The sequence below is a fragment of the Camellia sinensis genome, chromosome 11 (genome assembly GCF_055761805.1).
Source record: "Camellia sinensis isolate YWXY chromosome 11, ASM5576180v1, whole genome shotgun sequence".
NCBI classification, from domain to species: domain Eukaryota; kingdom Viridiplantae; phylum Streptophyta; class Magnoliopsida; order Ericales; family Theaceae; genus Camellia; species Camellia sinensis.
In genome coordinates, this window is record NC_138971.1 from 144,447,932 (window position 1) to 144,459,180 (window position 11,249).

Below are 11,249 nucleotides of genomic sequence, written 5' to 3' on the forward strand. Positions count from 1 at the left end.
TCTATTCACTCAGAAGGAATTGAATTTGAGACAGAGACGGTGGCTTGAGTTGTTGAAAGACTACGATATGCAGATTCAATATCACCCCGGGAAAGCCAACAGTGTAGCCGACGCTTTGAGCAGGAAGTCAGGTGGAAATTTGGCATGTTTAACCGTGATGTCAGCAGAGCCGACTATTGTTAATGAAGTAAAGACAAGATAGATGGAGGATAACTTCCTCAAGAAAATAGCCGAGGAGATTGACACAAGGCCGAGACCAGGGTATACCATCGAGAACCAAGTACTCAAGTTTGAAGGAAGGTTATGCGTTGCCGATATCCCAGAGCTGAAGAAAAAGATTTTGCAGGAAGCTCATGGTTCTAAGTTTGCTGTCCATCCAGGGAACACCAAAATGTATCAAGATGTGAAGCAGACCTTCTGGTGGTCAAATATGAAGAGAGAAATAGCCGAATTCGTGTCCCAGTGTTTACATTGTCAGCAAGTGAAAACAGAGCATCAAAGACCAGCAGGACTTCTTCAACCTTTGCCGATTCCTGAGTGGAAATGGGAGCACATCTCCATGGATTTTGTGATTGGTTTGCCGAAAACACCAAAGGGTATGGATTCAATTTGGGTTGTTGTTGATATGTTAACTAAGTCAGCACACTTTCTACCCGTTAAGACTACCTTCAACGCCAATCAACTTGCCTTGCTATATGTGAACGAGATTGTCAGACTTCATGGAGTGCCGATGTCAATTATTTCAGACCGAGATCCTAAATTTGTTTCTAGATTTTGGCAGAGTCTACAGAGGGCTTTTGGAGCCGAGCTGAGATTTAGTACAGTCTTTCATCCCCAGACAGATGGGCAGACAGAGAGGACAATTCAGACACTTGAAGATATGCTTAGACTTTGTGTGTTGGACTTCCAAGGAAGTTGGGGAACACATTTGCCCTTAGTGGAATTCGCTTACAATAACAGTTATCAAGCTAGCATTGGCATGGTGCCGTATGAAGCCTTGTATGGAAGAAAATGTAGGTCGCCGATATGTTGGACCGAAGTCGGAGACAGAACTCTGCTTGGTCCCGAATTGATTCAAGTGACAACAGAAAAGATTAAACTTATCCAACAGAGGATTAGTACTGCCCAGAGCCGACAAAAGAGCTACGCCGACCAGAGAAGGAATGAGTTAGAGTTCGAAGTTGGAAATCATGTATTCCTGAAGGTCTCACCAATGAAAGGAGTTTCCAGATTTGGAAAGAAAGGTAAGTTAGCACCTCGCTATATTGGGCCATTTGAAATTCTTGAGAGAATTAATTCCGTCGCCTACAGACTTGCTTTACCGCCGGATTTGAGTCAAGTCCATAATGTGTTTCATGTTTCGATGTTGAGAAAATACATCCGAGATCCACTGCATGTAATTGATCATTCCGAGATCACAGTTAATGAAGATTTGGGCTACGAGGAGAAGCCAATGAGGATTATTGACCGACAAGTGAGGCAATTGAGGAACAGATCGATACCAATGGTAAAGGTCGAATGGAAGGAACATTATGGCATAGAAGCCACCTGGGAAAAGGAAGAGGATGTGAGAATCCGTTATCCAGAGCTGTTCATAGAGCAAGGTAATCTAAGTTTGGGGACCAAACTTCTTTAAGGGGGGTAGGATGTAACAACCCTCACCTTACTCTTGCCATACTTGCATACATTCTTGCATGGTCTTGCTTGTTATGTTAATTTGAAGGTTTTGTCTTGCCTTGATTTGCTTAAAGTTGCTTGCATGATTTTGTTCCTTGCTTAGTGTATGTGTGTGTGCGTAGCCGAGGTCATTTTGAGCTTAGTCCGCCTTTGACCCTTGTACTTAGAACTATCTTGAGATCTTGTTCAACCCCATCTTCACCTCGGGCATTCATTGCCGAGATGTTTTGCACTTGAACCTTGTCCTCAGGCAGGTATGGCCTAGGCCGAGATGTGGCACACCCCGGCCAAGGTGTGGCACAGCTTAGTCAAGTGTCGTCCTCCCTAGCCGATGTTTTTCTATCCTGTTGCTGGATCCTTGTTTTGAGCCGATGTCATCTCTTTGCCGATGTGTCTTACCCGGGCTTGCTGCATACGATTTGTCAGAGACTTGTCTTGTCTATCAATCACCTTTTTGGAGCTGAACCAACCCGATAATGCCACGTGTCCGAGCTGATTGTTAAGACAGCCGGCAGACCTTGAAACACATCATTTCCTTGTCTCAAATCTTTGTCTTAGAGAGAGAAGCTCTAGAGGAGTTCTTGAGTGAGAGTAAGTCTCCCAAGCTTGATCTTCGTGGTTTGAACCGTTGGATCCGAGTTTTGAGGTTAGAATCTTGATCTCCTTTGGTTGTTCTTGCTGATTACCTAGCTGCATTGCATGATCGAAATTGTGTTGCATGTCATGCATCGTTTTGAAGTTGGTTTGGAAAGAGAAAATGGTTTTTCATGTGTTCTTGAAGAAAGTCTCATTTTGATCGAAAAGTTTGGAACGAAAACCATGTTTTGTGTTTGTTCTTGCATGAATTTCTTGAATGGGTACCCAGGTCCATATATTTTGAACTCTTGGCATGAAAACTCAGATTTTTGTATTGAGTTGTGAGCTTGCATTCATCTTTCAAATGATCATGTTCTTTATACTCTTCAAAGGAAAACCCAGGTTTTTCCTGACTTTGTATAACGGGACCTCGGCTTAGTCCTGGGCGGTACCCAGTGTGCTTTCGAGAGACGGGAGCAGTGATTAAGCTCCCAGCTTGTTTTGCTTTGTCTTTGACTTGGATCTGGCAAGAATGCCGAGATCATTTGCATGTATGTAGAGCTTGCTTTGAGAATGTGACTTGCCATGTGATTGTAGGTCCTTGATATTTGCTTTGAGTCTACACCTGAAGAACTAGGTGAGTGGTATTTCTAATAAAGCTATGTTATACTTGCTTTTGATAAATCTTGTTTTGTTTGTTTTGACGTGGTATTTGCTAAGCATGAATAAATGGCCCTGTTTGATTGTTATCCTCGGAAAGTCCCTTGTGCTGGAGGACTCTAAACTTTCGCAGTACTATGTGTAAAAGGATACGGTCCTTGTTAAATCGGGCTACGGGCCTAAGTAACACAAGTCCCTTGTACTGGAGGACTCTAAACTTTCGCGGTACCAAGTGCACAAGTCCCTTGTATTGGAGGACTCTAAACTTTCGCAATACTTTTGACCAAACGATTACGGATCGTACAGCCTTATGATACTTGAATGATGAATACGGTTCATCCCTTGCTTCGCCGATGTTATGATACTTGAATGATGAATACGGTTCATCCCTTGCTTCGCCGATGTTATGATACTTGAATGATGAATACGGTTCATTCCTTGTTTTGCCTTTGTCAGTAAACATCTTTGGATACTTGTAATATTTGATTGATGAATACGGTTCATCCCTCGTCTTGTTACAGTTGATGAGTTTATTTTGAAAGACCTCTGCTATATTCATGCAAACCTTTATTATTAGTACCATTCACTGAGTTTTGTACTCACCCCTCTATATATATGTAGGTGATGAGCAGGACGGCGGCGACGCCTAGATCGTTTTGGATGCTTGTTTTGGATTCGTGCTTATGTCGGCTTTACTTTTGTATTTACGTCGGCGATGCCCTGCTTTGCATGTCGGCAAATCTTGAAAATCATGCTTCTTGACTTGTATTAGCTGTATTTTGTATATGTCGGCTCGAGAAGCCTTTTGATCAAGATGTAACATGTATTTTTACCTTGTTGTATTTAAGTTGTAAAGTTAATTGGAATGTTTGGCATTGCTTTGATCTACGCACAGCTCTTATGGACCACTTGTATTTGTTTATTGCTTCCGCATTTGTGAGCCCCCTATATCCATACTCTGATTGTGTTAAGTTTTGAAAAGTTGGCCTTCGGTAATTACGGATTACTGGCCATCACGGCACCAAACTACTAGGGGCGGTTTGGGGTCGTGACAACATAACCAGTCACCCTCTCCGGCTTGTTGTGCATCTCGTTTAGAGAAACAATCAGCGTGTTCCGAATTGTTGCAGTCCAGTCGTACTGTTTTAACGTATCAAGTTTGTCGATCACCCGAACAAATACCCACCCTATATGCTCGCCTGTGGTTGCGAAAAATAACTTCGCACAAATGTAAAGACACACCAGTTTCGCCACGTCTTCTTCATCATGTACTGTACGACCACAGATTTCTTCGCTCAGCAAGTCCTTTATAACTTTCGAAGATATCCAGCTAACATTTGCGCAACGTCTTTGGATGAAATCGGAAGGCCCTTTACCATCGTGTAACAAATCCAACTTTTCTTTCCCACATTGTACCCCAAATATCAACCTGATATCGTTGTTCCGCAATGGTAGTTTAGCTCCACCAATGTGGAACTTTTCATCGTCGGGGTTGTACGTTTGTATAATGCGACATACCGTGGCATCACATTTCTTGAACGATTTCGAATGAAGCTCGTTGACACGAATAGCATCAATCATCACCCAAAATGGGGTTTTTTGAAGCTGTTTAATATGCCCGTCACGTAATTCCAATTCAAGCACTGTGTTAATCACTCCTGATATGTTGGATCAGTACATTAACCTCGCCGGATCAACATCAGCTTTCATAGTAGTGACATTGGCCCCTTTTTGTTTCTTAAATGGAAGTCTGGATTGTCTTTTCGTGGCCAACCTGGTCAACGTTTCTGGTGACCTTCTGCCAATAATCTGTTTTCCATTCTGATTGCCACTGCTACCTGAAACATGGGTTACACGAAAACTGTCAGGGAAACACTAAAACCAACAACAACACACACAAAACATCATGCATAACATTATTACACCATACCGGGGAAACCAAACCCGACCAAACAACAACACCACACATTCCATCACCACGAGCAACACCATATTCATTCATACTGAAATTGCACCATATCGGTATACATACGTAAAATATGAACACCCCATTAACCTGTCACACCAACATAGTATACACCTTCCAATCCATAACACACCACGTTGTCCCATTACATGCAATACCATACAAAACACGACATTTTCACTTTCCAACACACTAAATTATCTATTTTAAAGTATGTAAAGGAAAAAAAAACAAAGTACCATAAACATCGATTCCTTCCACACCAACCAACATTACACTAACGCTAAGAAATTACGTCCTTCAATCAAAAAACCTTACACATGCGACTGACATTTTCGGATTTGAACTGGTCATCAGTCTGACATTAATTGGTTGCCCCATTTGTCATACATTCAGCCAAACCAAACTCTTGCCCCACGCAAAACCTAACTACGCCAGCTCTAGTAAACAACAACTACCATTCGCTGACGTAATCCTTGACCACACCAAAATAAAAACCCTATACAAACTGACCTCCATCTCAAATATGTGAGTACACCAGTCACACATTTACATGAACACTATTACTACATGCATTCAATGTAACCAAAAACACAAACACCAAACGCCAGGACAATATGAACCACAAACAAAAATAGCAAAACCAAAATGGCAGGACATCCTCAATCACAACATGTCATTACCATTACACTTACATTTACCAGACTAACCTTAACAAACTAACATATGCAACAACCATCCATATGCCAAAAAATCCTCATTCTCAGCAACGCAATATCAATTACACAATAATGTTAGTCCATACGGTATCACACACATCAACCTTTTGGCAAAAAATAATCGGACCAACACAAGCGGAATTAAGATACCTGGAGCCATTATCGTGAAACATAGCCACTTCCACCGGAGTATGAAGGATTTTGAGTCACCGCATGAAAACACAACAGCGACCCAATCACCCAAGCCACCGGTGTCGACGTATCAACGGGGAAAAGATTGCGTATCTGCTGGGTTTTTGGGTAAACCACAAATTTGTACGTTACTGTCTCAATCCAGAGGAATGCAACGTTGCCAATTACAAATGTTGATATGCCCTACCCAACATTACGCCATTCGGCGTACTGTTAAATTTCCATACATGGCTCTTCGATTTCTATCTTCTTGGAGGGAAAAGAAACATCAACACAGTAAGGGTTTTGGGCATATTAGTCAATTCAAAATTGGGGTATTCCACATTTACCCTAAAAACACCGTGCCAAACAGAGTACAACACGGGTTATTTTGTCATTAACACTATATTAGGACTTATTGGATTATAAAATAAAAGATAGGACCAAATGGAACACAAGATAATGATTTGGGATTTATTGGTGCATCTCCTTTGAAAATTTTTCAAGATTAATTAATAAAATAAATATATAAGATTTTTTTTTTTGAATAATGCTATATGCACAGATTAGGGTATTAACTAGTGTACTAATTGATGATGTGATATAATTTAAGAGGTTTTTGATATTTGTAATTTGTATAATGAGTGAGGTCAATAATAATGTCATAACTATAACATAATTTAAGAAGTTTTTTTTATTTGTAATTTGTATAATGAGTGGGGTAATAATAATGTCATAATTAATATTGATACACTAATTCATATATTTTTTTTTTAGGATAGTGAGAATTTTATTTTTTTTAAGTAATAAATTTTGGTGTACCCACCGCCGGAAGGGGAACTAATATAACCGCAACTTTCGAATTTCCCGCGAATTTGGTCTCAACATTGAGGCCAGAGAGAGAGAGAGAGAGAGAGAGAGAGAGTGAGTGTCATCTTCTTTGGAACCAATGGCATGTCTATATAGCCAGCGCCTCCGCGATTCCCCGGAGTTCTCTCTCTCTCTCGATCCACCATTCAAATCTCATATATAGCCACTGAAACTTCTTCCAACCCCCACTACCCATTAGAGTTCTGGGTCCTCATTCATTCCCAATAAACTCACTCTTTTCGGATAATGCAGCCCAAATCCATGGGTTCACACAGTGGTTTTGCATCCACAACCCTCCAAAGTGCGAGCAAAGACTTCCCCATGACTTTTCTTAACAATGAATTGTTGTTTGAATAGTTTGTTTTATTGGGTTCTGTTCTGTGTGTATACAAGGTGTTTGATCTAATGCATATGTGACTGTCTCGCTTGGCGTTGTACTGTCAATTGGATATGTAATTGAAAGAGCTGCCATTAAATTTCCAAGTGCTCTCTTTGATGTACTTGTTTGTGCCTGCAATCATGTTGATCTGGAGATGGCTTCCATTGTTCTGTGTTCGATCATCGGTGGTATGTCAACTTTGGAAATACTTCATTATAGGGTGCATTTTGGTGTTTAATTATCTTGGAGTGGGTAATGAAACTTCTTGTGTAATTTTCAATTGTCTTTGCAAATTTGTCTCTATATCTCACTTGTCATTATGTGATCATCTTATTCTAGTTCTTCAAGTTAATATGTACTACCCTCAAAAGTTTTGAAGCTATATCTTCTAGACGTTTAACACAGTGCCGAAATGATTTTGTAGTATCCTATTCATGTGTTAAAGCTTAGTTGAATTTGACACTAATTTAAAGAATTACAATTAAAAAGTAGAATGATTGGGAACAATAACATTGTCAGCAGAGGAACCTGAGGCTCTACCATTTTGTTCCATTGTTTATGCTCTCACTGGTATACTTGGTTCTCTTATTCTCCCAGTTTCAGCACTCAGATAAAGCTTGCTTGTAGTATTTGGTTAAGTCCTAAGAAGCACATTCACGGACATTGGTATGGACACGGGGCACGGGACACGGCGATTTTCAAAAAATTAGGATACAAACACATCATGGATACAACCAAAAAAAATAAAATTATCTGGGACTTTTAGGGTTAAAATGAATATAAATAGGATCAAGTGGTTAAGTCCTATATATGGTACCTACCACTAAAAATTCCTATATTTATTTCTTCGATTAGAGTTCCAATCTCTCAACAAAATTAGGTTTGAAAAATATTGAGAAAAGAAATACTCCAGCTCCTTCTAGCTTTATGATGTATATAAGTTAAACTAGAAAATTTGTTGTGCTTCGCACTCATTCATTTCATATTACTTTTTTCTTACATATGTTGTGGTATATGGCAGAGGTCGAAGTATCTAAACTTGCATGTGCATCTGTAAATGGATGCTATTGGAGTGAAGTAGAACTATAGAAGGTTATGTGAAGTCTAATTTCTCCCCCCCCACCCCCAGTAAGGATTAAATATTCATAGCTTGATAACATGTAGATTGAGCTTACCAACAAATCATTTAAGGGCAGTGAAATGAAAAAATAGCCTTTTCAATATTGAATTAGACACTATCAGAGACAAAGATATTGACCTAGCAAACGTTTGTCCCTTTCATTAAAACAAGCTTCTCTATAACTCTAATCCTAGTGCACTAAATTATGAGAATAACTGGTATAGGAGAGATTTGATAAATAGCTTGAGTGAACAAGCAATAGTAGAAATCATAGAAATAGAGGAATTTATATACAACGATGAAATACTGTGGATGCTTCAATATACAGGCTTTAGTTTCTTTAACTCCTAGATTATGAAATAAAAATAGCAAATTTTGTAAACTAGATATTCAAATAATATGGAGATGATGTCATCATCATTATAACTATCTTTGCAAGTCTAAAAACATTGAAAGTGATGAAATGTATCAACTTATTCTGTTTTATGTTTATATTTTATTTTTAAATTTCACCCGGCCTCATGCTACCTAGTTGTCCATTCTAATGCTAATAATTTCCAATGGATCATTTTAAATTTCTATTGGTGGTGGAAACTCACTCCATTTTATTATATTTGATCTGTGGTGACAAGACAAGTTTTGAGGGCATGTTTTGATGGATATCTTTTAAAATTATTCTCTCTCCCCACTTTTCCTTATTTGATTGAATCATGGCTTTCATTATGTTTGATTTCACACTCAAATCTTTTATTAATTGCCATTTCTTCATTGGGTTTTATTAAAATCATTTAGTTATTACAAATAGTATTGTAGGACATCTTGCAAGGAAAGCATCGTTCCATTTTTGGAATGTGTGAGAAAGGGACATACTAGACTTCTTCCTGTATGGATAATTAGTGAGTGTGCTGTACCGAGTTACACAAATTTGGAAAGAATTAATTAGAAAACCATTTTTTTGCTGTGTTGTGGTCATTGCAGAGAGTTAGGGATGATTTAATTTTCCGAAGTAAACCTGTGAAATTGGAATTGGTTGATTTGATTAAGGGTTTTTTTTTTGGTTTAAGAGCCCATGCTTCAATTAGATATTACTTAGTGATTTTATGATGAAACCAATAATTGAGAAAATATAAAATAGAACAAACACACAAGCACACAATGATTTACGTGGTTCGGCTATAAGCCTACATCCACGGGTGAAAAACAACAGAGGAATTTCACTATGAATGAGGAGAATACAATGAGCCCTCCCTCTCACTACAACCTCTCTGTACATAGGATTATCTCGGTCGAGTTTGAGACATTCTCACAATAGATGACTTGAAGCAACAACAATCATGCTCCATTAAAACCTTAATTGAAAAGCTCAATGACAATGTTGGAGTTTGCTATCTTTGAAATCCTCTTGATACCCCATTACCGGCCGAAGGCATCCAGTCAAAAACTTCTTTAGACAGCCCTTCTTTGGCATCTTCCACTAATCTTTTCTGTACTTTACAAGCGTGAAATTCACCGAAGTCTTCAGAAACAATATCATCTGAATGTCTTGTGGCCATGCAACTATTAGGTACTTATCCATTTGATGCTGAATGTGACGTGAAGCTTGAATGTACTCAAGAATGATGAATGAAGAATACCTTATGCTGCTTATGGATGAACAACTATGTTTCTTTCCTCTCTGATACTCCCGGTGAAGACACCATCTGCAGCCGAAACAAAGGGATGGCCTAGGAGCATATCGGCAGTCCACCGTGACTTCGGATCCCTAACCAAGCACTTCTTCAGAAAATCTTCGGCCTCTTCTGAGAACCCACTCGGAATTTCAGGTATTTCTTGTGTACTTGCTATTTTAAACAAGATAGTTACTCTTTCTGTATTCCGGTCGCACTTCCAAGGTTCTTTTCCAGTCAATAGCTCTAAAATCGTGCACCCTAATGCCCATATGTCTGCTTCTGGTTCATAATCTTCATGGCGAATGGACTCCGGGGCCATATACAGTGCAGTGCCCCTGATTCCAAGCTTTCTTCCTTTTTCTGTCAACCTCTCTCCAGCCTTCTTTACAAGCCCTAGGTCAGCAATCTTTGCAGTTCTTTCTTGGACCATATTCGTCTTTCCATTCAAATCGATTGACAAGTCATCCTTTTCATCCACAAGCAGTATATTATGAGGCTTGATATCACAGTGAACATAACCCTTGTTGTGAATGTAACTCAGACCCAGAAGTACAGAATTTGTGTATTGTCTGACCTCTGTCTCGGGTAGTCCTCTGCCATAACTCTGAATGCGATCAGCCAAATTTCCACCAGCGGCATACTCCAACAAGATGTTGTACCATTGCTCTCCGTCTTCGATCGTAACGTCGTCCCCAAAACAGCGAAGAATGTGAGGACATCCTTCAAACTGACTGAACAACTCTCTTTCGATGGAAAGCAATTGGGAGTTGTTGACAGGGGCAGATTTGGCAGCCATGAGAGAAGGTAGTAGTTCATTACTTCTTGGTGGTGAAACAACTGCAGCCAGATACACCATTGCAGAACCTCCCTTTCCCAGTATTTTCCCTCTCCTCCACATCATTACACTCCAAGAAAACTCTCTCTCTCTCTCTCTCTCTCTCTGCAAAACTCTCTCTTTCACTCTCAAAGAAACATACTTCACTCTCAAAGAAACATACTTCACTCTCTAGAATTTGCTGATGAGTGATAATGTTTACTATAATCTATATATATAAGGATTCTAAAGAGTTGAATCCTTAGAGGATTCTATTAGCTCTCTAGACTTTTAATTTAGTTTGGATTGGATTTCTATGTTAATACATTATAGACTTTTAATTTAGTTTGGATTGGATTTCTATGTTAATAGATTAGGGTGAACCTACGAATTTCCTAAAATAAGATATGATTCATTTGTAAGTATTTTTTATTATAAAAATATGAACATATGAACATATTTTATGCATACTTATTAAAAAATTTGAATATGTAAAAAATTATATATTTATATCAATACTATGAAATAAATAGTTATATATATTTACTAGCATTCAACCAGTGTGTTATGCACGGTTAAATATATATGAAAATAATATATATATATATTAATATTTTTATAATTTTT

At 38.8% G+C, this 11,249-nt stretch overlaps 1 pseudogene; it reads right to left on the minus strand.

Annotated features, from left to right (window-relative positions):
* Positions 1-9,782: 9,782 nt before the first annotated feature.
* LOC145802735 (mitogen-activated protein kinase kinase kinase 20 pseudogene) lies at positions 9,783-10,706 on the minus strand (annotated as a pseudogene).
* Between the last annotated feature and the right edge of the window lie 543 nt (positions 10,707-11,249).